Source organism: Doryrhamphus excisus, chromosome 1 (genome assembly GCF_030265055.1).
Source record: "Doryrhamphus excisus isolate RoL2022-K1 chromosome 1, RoL_Dexc_1.0, whole genome shotgun sequence".
In the NCBI taxonomy this organism is placed as follows: Eukaryota; Metazoa; Chordata; class Actinopteri; order Syngnathiformes; family Syngnathidae; genus Doryrhamphus; species Doryrhamphus excisus.
Genome location: NC_080466.1, coordinates 31770876 through 31780445, shown reverse-complemented (window position 1 = coordinate 31780445; position 9570 = coordinate 31770876). Strand labels below are relative to the sequence as shown.

The 9570-nt window shown below is 46.2% G+C and overlaps 1 protein-coding gene across 4 annotated transcripts in view; it reads right to left on the bottom strand.

The window, feature by feature from the left end:
* Positions 1-399: 399 nt before the first annotated feature.
* Positions 400-9570, bottom strand: part of tbc1d32 (TBC1 domain family, member 32) — a 55150-nt gene continuing 45979 nt past the window's right edge. For 3 of the 4 annotated variants that reach the window (XM_058064256.1, XM_058064263.1, XM_058064278.1), the window contains 3 exons: positions 5044-5154; positions 2083-2197; positions 400-530 (listed from right to left, as the gene is read on the bottom strand). The gene's annotated coding sequence lies outside the window, so the exon portion shown is untranslated. Of the gene's footprint in view, positions 531-2082; positions 2198-5043; positions 5155-6874; positions 7010-9570 lie in introns of those variants that run through there. The other variant, XM_058064270.1, reaches the window with a different exon arrangement.

The window sequence follows — 9570 nt, the reverse complement described above, 5'->3', positions numbered from 1 at the left end:
GACGCACACCGTCCCCAAGGGCGGCGCGCGTGCAGGCGGGCGCAGCTGCCGGCGCTCCAGGTAGCCTGCGCGTCATCCACGACGAGGCTCTTTCAATCTGCCGTCATTCAGCCAGAGATGGCGGCTTTATTTACGCAGCTGCTCTTTATTAGGCAGGATCTTGTTAGGCGGGATATTAATACGCTGGCGTTCCAGCCAATTAAGGTTGACGGGATAACAGGATGGAGCTGGCAAAGGCCTGGGACAATCGACGGCAACGCCAGACAATTACCTTCAAAACGTGCGAGCAGGAAGGACAAATGAACTTGTTGTTCTACCAACTTTCATCCTGCCGCTCAATCATTCAATCATCAGTCTTTCCTCCATAAAAACACTTTTTTGTGCTTGCAGATGTCCTACCAGTCTGCTGTGGCCAGTCTTCCCCTTCGTGCTCTGGGGGGGTTGAAGAAGAAGGACATGGCTGGATGGCTGGTGAGGAGGCCCCCGAGATGGATCCTCTGGGAGATCCTCTGGACAAACTCCGGTCCATCCTGGAGAAGGCAGAGTGTGTTCAGCATAATATTGTGCTCTCATAAAGTATATTTTCCGTAGATGAGATAACTATCTCTTCAATTTTCTGAACTGGAAGTTTGAATTTCCTTGGGGTTCCATAAAGGATCTAATGTATGTATTTTTTTTACAATGGAAAAGACTGAAAAAGCTAAAGTGAGGGGATTACATTCCTCCGTTATCCCGACTTTCATCATTTTTCCCGGGAGAGCTTATGCATTTCTAATCCTCTTGCCCTGTTTGGATTCCTGCGCCTTTTCTCCATTTTGGTCTGAGGCGTCTCAGACTTTCTGACGTGTCCTTGTGGCCTCGCTATCCTCGCCATCTCCACCACGCTCCTGGAGTCGGAAAAGAGCTCTGGTGTGCTCGAAAATGCCTGAAGCGTCACCAAAAAGCCTTAATAATAATAATAATAATAATAATAATAATAATAATAATAATAATAATGATAATAATAATAATAATAAGCACAAATACTTAAACTAAATTCCTGGATCCAGACGGTGATCGGATCACATCAGGTGATGCCATTTCTGACAGTTGTATGACATGGCGGGTTCAATCATTCGTTCATTTTCTACCGCATATCCTCACGAGTGTCACGGGCGTGCTGGAGCCTATCCCAGCTGTCTTCGGGTGAGAGGCGGGGTCCACCCTGGACTGGTACTTGGACGATTATTTAGAACAAATCACAGAAAACCAAGGTTTGCCTGCATAAAAGCATTTGTCCAGCAGATGGCGCTGCTGTTTCCTCATTCAAGCATACAATAAAGGGAGGTGTTGCTTTTGATTAAATTATGAAAAGTAATGTATGTAAAGTAATGACCGACATGCGTGTTTACGGAGCATACGGTTATCAGCGCATCCTGGAATGGCTCCAACCTCTACCAAAGTTTTCCCAAGGCATCCACCCCGGCCCTATGGAGCACCAGCGGATGAGGGACCATTGCCACTTGACTTTTGAGACAAAATGTTATTGGTTGAGACATCCAAAGGTATGCTTTTATCCGTGAGGCGTTCAATGAGAGTGGGATTTCTGTCACCCCCCTGAGAAGAACAACTACTGTGGTCACAGCCCAGAAAGTTTCCACTTTGTTTAAAAGCATACAAGGACGTCGCTGAAGGAAAGAGAGGGCTCGCCATTGCCAGGAAAATGTCGTTAAAGTAAAGACGCCATTAGGAGGAGATGAAAGTGGCCTCGTGTTCCCGGACGCGCCAATCAGGTCATCGGGCAGCGCCACGACCTGCTGGAGCGTCCATCAGCTGGGCTCCACGCTTGGCATAAGACCAAGAAACCAACCATGCCAACCGCTACTGGGGAGCTCATGGGCACGCGGGAAGTACATAGCATAGTATTGTATACTGCATGTCCAGGATACTTAGGTTCCCAAAATAGCCTGTATTTTTATATATGTATATGTATATGGTTGGTGTTGGTGACCCCTGGTGTAGACTCCTGCATGGAAATGGGCTGTGCAGCTTTGACATAATCTTGCTAGCAAAGAACAAAGCAACGTAAACAATAACACCCACCATCAGGAGAAGGAGTGGAAGATGGAGAAAGTATAATTGGACCGACGACCAGTCCAGGGTGGACCCTGCCTCTCTTCCGGAGTCAGCTGGGGTAGGCTCCAGCATACCTGCGACCCTGGTGAGGATAAGCGGCATAGAAGATGGATGAATGGATGGTTTTGCATTTGTCTGTTTAATGATGTTTGCAAATGTGAAGTAATGTAATGTAATGTAATGTAATGTAAATGTAATGTAATTAACAGCCGAGGACCACACCTGTCCCCGGGGCCACACCTTGGGCACCCCTGCTGTAGAATAGAGTAGGCATCATGACACCATACAAAGAACAATGAAAATACGTCAAACCATGTTTAGTCCAACCTCTAAAAGACAAACCCCTCCCCCTGGACTAAAAGTCATGTTTTTATTGGCTACAGTAAACGATGTGGCGTTAGTGCATGTCAATCACATGGCGACCATATGATTGACTGTACGCAGTCCTGCCCCCAGCGGACATTTTCCATCATAACAAAGGGAAAGCATGTGATGATGCAAGACGCACAGGGAGGGAATCCTGCAGTGGAAGACTAAATGATTTCGGGAAGCGCGTCGACAGATGATAGTCATCACAGCGTGGAGCCACGCTGGTTGCCAATGGCGGCCTCCGGCTACGAGAGTTGATTTGTTGTCGCTTTGAACAAATAAGCATTGGCTTTACCCGGAGAACACGCGTCTAAGCAGGAAGCAGACGTGACGACAAGCCTGTAGCGGCTAAACAAACACAAAGAAAACAAGATCAGACGCACCACCTTAGCAGGGGCGTCTTCTGGAGTAACAACCTTAGTATGGACGCCATCATGCACCGGAAGGTAAACAATACCCCCATGCTGTCAGAGGCGGGGCCTGCTGATGGGCACACCGCCATTTGCCTGGGGCCCCGCTTTCGAGGGGGGCCCCTGAGAGACCGGGTGCCATGAGCTAATAATACACAGAAACCACAACAATGGGGATTTATGCTGCAATTAGGAAAACGTATTGAAAAATAATAAATATTTTATTTTTTAACCATTATATTTGATTTAAATATTTCCATAAAAATATTGAACAAATTATGACATAAAAAGTCCAAATTATGAGACAAAAAGTGAAAATTATGAAAGTCATAATTATTACATTTTTGAAAAGCGAGCTAAAATGCCGAAATGTTGCCATAAAAGTCCTAATAATGAGATAAGGAAGTGAAAAATATGAAGTATTTAAATATTTACATAATAATAAATCTTTAAACCGCGCTTGGCAAGCTCCTGGTGACAAACATGGCTTTGCACTGAAAACATTTGTAACACTTTGGAATGCATGACTGTTTGTTTGCAGGCGTCCGCCATGTTGTTAATGTCTTTTCCTTCCCAAACAACAAGCCCCGCCTCCTCATGCCGCTGGACGCAAGACAAACTAAACTGTCTTCAGTGGACTGATGGAACCTTCCATCTCCACTTTAGAGCGTCAATCATGGCAGCCCAGTGTCCTGGGATCTGCATCCTTTTTCGATATGTCTCTCTGTCTTGTACACACACACACACACACACACACACACACACACAAAAACACACACTTTGTACGCCCTTGTCAAGCTGACCCGCTGGGAAAACATGCAGATTGATGATGCGGCAGACGTGTAAAAGATGAGAAAGAATGGATGGCTGGGAATGGCTGGAAGAAAACATGTGACTAATGAGAAGACCCGCATCGCTCAGGAAATACACACACACACACACACACACACACACACACACACACACACACACAGGGAAGCCCTTGCTGCAAATGACTTCCTGTATGTATAAAACATCCTCTTGCACATAAAAAAAGCAAACTAAGGCTTCCCACGGTGTCATCGAGCCCATAAAAACTCTTCAATAACATAAATAGATGAGTTTCTTTAACAGAAATAAAACAATGAAGGCTTTTTAATATAAAACTGCCTTTCTTTATATAAAGATTGTCTTTAGAGCCTCAAAATATGTTTTCACACAAACTTCACTTTTCTCTTTTATTAAGTGCGGCTGCTAAATAAGCCACCACGGGGCCAAAGAAAGGTGGCCGCAATTTCTAACGAGTATCCCGCTCATCCTACATGAAAAATAAAAATAATATTTTCAATAAAAATTTTAAATAAAATAAATATAATAAAAAATAAATTAAAATAATATAAATAAAAATAAAATTTTGTAAAGCAACATATGTAGATATGCTAAGAAGTCATATATGTGTTTAAAAAAATGATATCATATGGGTGTTTGTTCCTATAATGTTAGTAATATTTGATCATATTAGTAATATTAGCTTTTCCCCAACAATTATAATGTTCTTTTCTTGAGTTTCTCATATTATGACTTTTACAAACAATGTTTTTCTTCTTTCATTTTCACTAAAATGACTTCCCTCATACTTTGACAGCATTATTATCATAAATTTGACTTTTTTTCTCTTAATGTTTGGACATTATTGTTGTAAAATTATGGCATATTTTTGCTGTTTTTTAGTTTTATTGAAGTGTATTTTCAGAATGTGCCAATAAGAAAACAGCCACAGGAAACAGCTTGCAAATGGCCCGGGGGCCGTACTTTGGCCAGCCCTGCGCTAAGCTCCCTCATCAGACAAGAAGAGGAAGAAGCGTGTCTACGCCAAGGAGACGGGAGGAAGCCGTCGCTGCGGCGGCGGCTCTGCTGGGGGCGAGGAGCCAACGTGTCGGCCATGATGAATGTGTCCTGTCAGGAGGAGACAAACACACCCAAGACGCGCTTGGCGTGCGACAACGCTCCCGGGGGCGTGAAGGATGACGACGCGTCACGGCAGCCGTCCCGATAGGCGTCAGCGGGCGGTGTAGATTACAAACGCGCCACGGCTAAACTACACGGCGGTCCCTGATCTCGTCCCATGGGAAGCTCGTATATTGGAGTCATGGCTTTTATGTCACTTTACCTGTGCGGGGTTATTGTTTAGCGTCCCGGATGAGGTGATGCTGCAGCAGCGTCGCCATGACGACCGGTCTCATCAGAGGGGGTACCGGGATGCAGCGGGGTTGTTTAGGTCCTGGTACCAGAAGGAGTACAAACACATAAAAGGTTTTATTAGCTCAGCTCGTATCGATGTAAGGAGCGGCGCGGGTCACGCACACGCAGACGCGCACACGCACAACAAAGATGAAAAGCAACAATTCAGGGTGACAGTGGCGAGACGAGGGGCGCCCGGTTAGCAAATGTCAGGCTAAGCACACATCAATGGAGGCCATGTTTGTATGTGTGTGTGCGTCCGGCAGCATTAATGCAACACGTCTCATGTTTCATTCATGAGGACGCCGGCGAGTGTGCGGGGGCGCAAACAAGCCAGGAGGGGACCGTCTGTCGGCGCCACGACGCAACCGTCACGGGGAACCCGAGACAAACAAACAGGAAGCTTTTCCTTCAGCCTTTACCGCCTGTATTCCATAGGATGTACTGTAATGTAGTCCATCCAAGATGGCCGAGTTTTCATTATTAATAAGTTCCAAAAGGTCAAATGAAAACTGAAATGTCCAAAAATGGAAGCAACTTTTCCCATGGTAAATAATGTAAACCCGATGCCGCGTAACGAACCGCGTAAAGTCCGACCGCGAGGTACTACACCAGGACCCAGAGTCTTTCTGAGGAGTCTCCATTTGGGGCGTCTCAACCAGCAGTCCTCCAGCAGGGCCCGGTTGGAAGGGTCCCAAAGAGGAAGTGGACTTCCTCTAATGGTCAACGTGGAGCAGCAGCCTCCAGCGCCGCAGAGGTCAACGAAGGTCGCCCATCCATCTCATTCACACTTAAAGGAAGTGGCGCTGCCCATCGTTAAAAGCATCAGTCATCTTTACGGCCGCTGGCAGCTTCGCATCGCTACGACAACGAACTGGGAGGCGGGGCTACTTTACATAAGTAAAGATTATAAGACTATAAAGAGTAAAGATTATAGCTTGAGATTAATCTTGGGTTTAGGATTACATGGAAAGGAGACATAAATGTACTATAGATTATAGGTATAGGTTGAGATTAGGATTACATGGAAAGCAGACATAAATGTACTATAGATTATAGGTATATCTTGATATTAAGATTACATGGAAAGCACACATAGGTGTACTATAGATTATAGGTATAGGTTGAGATTAAGATTACATGGAAAGCTGACATAGGTGTACGATAGATTATAGATTGAGATTAGGATTACATGGAATGCACACACAGGTGTACTAGATTATAGATATATCTTGATATTAAGATTATATGGAAAGCATACATAGGTGTACTATAGATTATAGGTATAGGTTGAGATTAGGGTTACATGAAGCGTCATAGGTGTGAATGTACTTAACGAAGGCAAACAAAGACGGCGTTTGACTGACACGTACGCGAGCACGTGCGGCACGGCTCCAACAAGAAGAAGAAGAAAGAAAGAATGCTGCAGTGTTGCATCATTCATGTTCGCCTGTTCGAGTCCCAGCGAGGCACCGTGCTCTCCTCCTGCTCGCATTTGATCTCGCTTTGCGCTGCCGCTGCTCCTCCTGGGCTAAATTTAACACGCAACCTCCGCGGAGCCACAATAGCTGCTTTTTTATTTCCAATATGTTGCTGCCGCTTATGAATAAATCAGACAATAAGAGCAAAGTATCGCCTGCGTCTTCGTCATCCCTCACAGTGGAGGGGAAGAGTAACGTCACCGCCATGTAAACACGCGTCTTACATCATCACTTCCTAGCAAAGAGCAGATGTGCTGATACAACACGCGTGTGAACATGGTCACACGTTAGCGTAGATGTTGTCATGGCGTCCCCCGTAAAGTACTTTCCAGTCCAACGTTGCTGATGCTGCCAGGGGCCAAATGTAATCCCTCCACCCTTGTGGGCCCGGCGAGTCCACGTCCACGCTCGTGTCTGCGAGGCAGCAGAACATCTCCAGTGAGAGCAAGCTAGCAGCGCCCAGCATGTGAGCTCCCAGCACCGCCGCCAGAACACAAACATGGCGCCGCAAGACAAGAGCTCGTTACTAGAATAAACTGGCTCATGGCGCCAAGCAGCCTTTCTTCTCCTCTTGTCGACGTCTCGTTTGCCAGCTCCGGAGATAAAAGCCGGGCTGCCGGCGCCTCGGCGGGGGCCGTGCTCCAAACACAACCTCATTTAACAAAGTTGAACTTGATCTTTGATCAGACGCAAGATGAGGAGCCGCAAGGACTGTTTGTTGTTCAGGGGCCGACCAATCAATCTAAAGTATTCCTTTCTAACGTTCTGTTTTCCCATGGATTCCCATTTGGGATTGGCACTGCTGTGGATCCACCTGGAGGCGTGGAACCGTGGACGTGCTAACATGGATCTGTTTAGTTGGGTTACAACCCCCCCGCCCCCCTTAAATACACAAACCAGCATCACTGTTGATCCAACACAAATCTATTGGTTTTTTTTGTTTGTGTTTTTGAAAAACCAAAATATAAAATTCCCAAAATAAGTAGTGATTGGGAAGTAAAAGATGTTAGCCCTGCAGGACTTCCAATCGATGGCCTCCAGTGGTTCCTCTCGCTTCAAGATCACACAGCATGCATGAGGGAAGCTCCAGTTTGATGCTGATGAATTCTTTATGGGTTTCAGGACCTTGGAGAGTCTCACACACACACACACACACACACACATCTGCTGGCCCCACAACGAACAACAAACAAGCAAACATACAACACAACACACAAACATCTGCTTCCTGTCAGCCCATGTCTGCATGCTGATGCATCTCCTCCAGATGTTCTCATGTTCTGGATCTTATACTGATGTTCCTCAGATGTTCCTTAGATATTTCTCTCCCATGCGGTAGACTAACCTGATTCTTCTAGATGTTCTACAGACGTTATTTAAATGTCATGCAGGTGGTTTCTGAGATATTCCCTGAATATTCCAGACATATTTTCCGAGATGTTATCCTGACATTTCTAGATGGTATACCGACACGACATCCACTGAGGATTTTCTTTGAGTTAGTTTTATTTATTATTATTCAATTAGGACGTGTCTGGAGTGACAGTGCAGGAAAATCGCTAGGATGATGAAGGCCAGAAGCGATCCTAATTTGGTGCCAGAAGTCCAGGACGAGCCCCCAGGACATGGCGGCATCTGGGGGGGGGGGGGGGGGGGGGGGGGGGGGGGGGGGGGGGGCGCCCGGCTGCATCAGCAGCAAGATCATTAGACGCCAATTACGACCCAATTGGTTCCTGATGCTATCATGACGAGGACACATGAGTCACCATGGAGATGCTGCCAGGTGACAGTGCCAGAACACGGAGAGACGAAAGGCGACCACGTTGAAAGCGTGCTCATAAGAACATCAATAATGGAGGACGACTCCCCTCCAGCTCCACCCCCTTTGAGAAAGAGACCTGTGGGGGACTCAGGGATCCACTTCCAAGGCTTTGTCCTCTCCCGAGCCCAAATTGAGTGTGACATGGCGCCACTGAGCCGACTAAGCTCCCCTTTCACATTTCAGATGCCCTCAAATGATCTTTTTCACCAAGTGGGTCCTCCACTTAGCACAGGCTCTATTTTTAGTACGTTAGGACGAGTGGCGGGTGCAGGATGATGCCTCGGCCAGCAGATGTTGTTTTGGGGGGGGTTGGGTCTCTCTGGTGAGCTTTTTTAATATGCAATACAGAGCAGGGATTCAATTAGAGACTAAGCCAGGGTTTTTTTAATGTGCCTCATGAACTCTGCCGAGCAACAGGTCACAAACCTGAAGAATGCCGGCTAGTGAGTTGGAGAGAGTCATCGTCCTGCTACGTAGCCTCGCTATGCTAACATCGCTATGTTTTTGTCTTCAGGGGTCGTCATTGGTTCGTACGATTAAAGTTCCTCACTGCCTCTGATTAGAGCGATGGCTTTTATGGGCTATGAGCGTGTTAGAGCCCCCGTCTGATAAAGGTCAAACGCCCGCTTTTACACAACAGGAAGCTGACAAAGGTTGGCACTGTGTGCATGGGGGGGGGGGGGGGGGTGAACTTATTAGGCGTCAACTTAGGAGAGAGTCTGCTAAATGCCTTTTCATCCCAGCTGACCTCCTCTCTCCTGGGGAGTCAAACATGCTAATATACACACATGCTAACACGCACGAACACTGAACAATGATCTTGGACTTTGGCCAAATCCTGTTCAAACAACTGTAGTTGGCTCACACGTCTGAAGAGAGAGGACTTCTGATTGGCCGTCCTTTGGAAAAAGTTGTATGAAAACACAATGCACAAAAGTAGATGCTGCTAAAGCAAACTGTCCATCACTCAAATATCATTATCTTCAAGGAAGTCATCTCACAAAATATCATTGGGATCAACAATAATATTTTCTAAAGGTTTCATCAAGCAAAACCATCCTTCCATCCATCCATGCATCCATTCCTCCATGCATCCATTCCTCCATCCATCCATTCATGCATCCATCCATCCAACCATCCCTCCATCCATCCA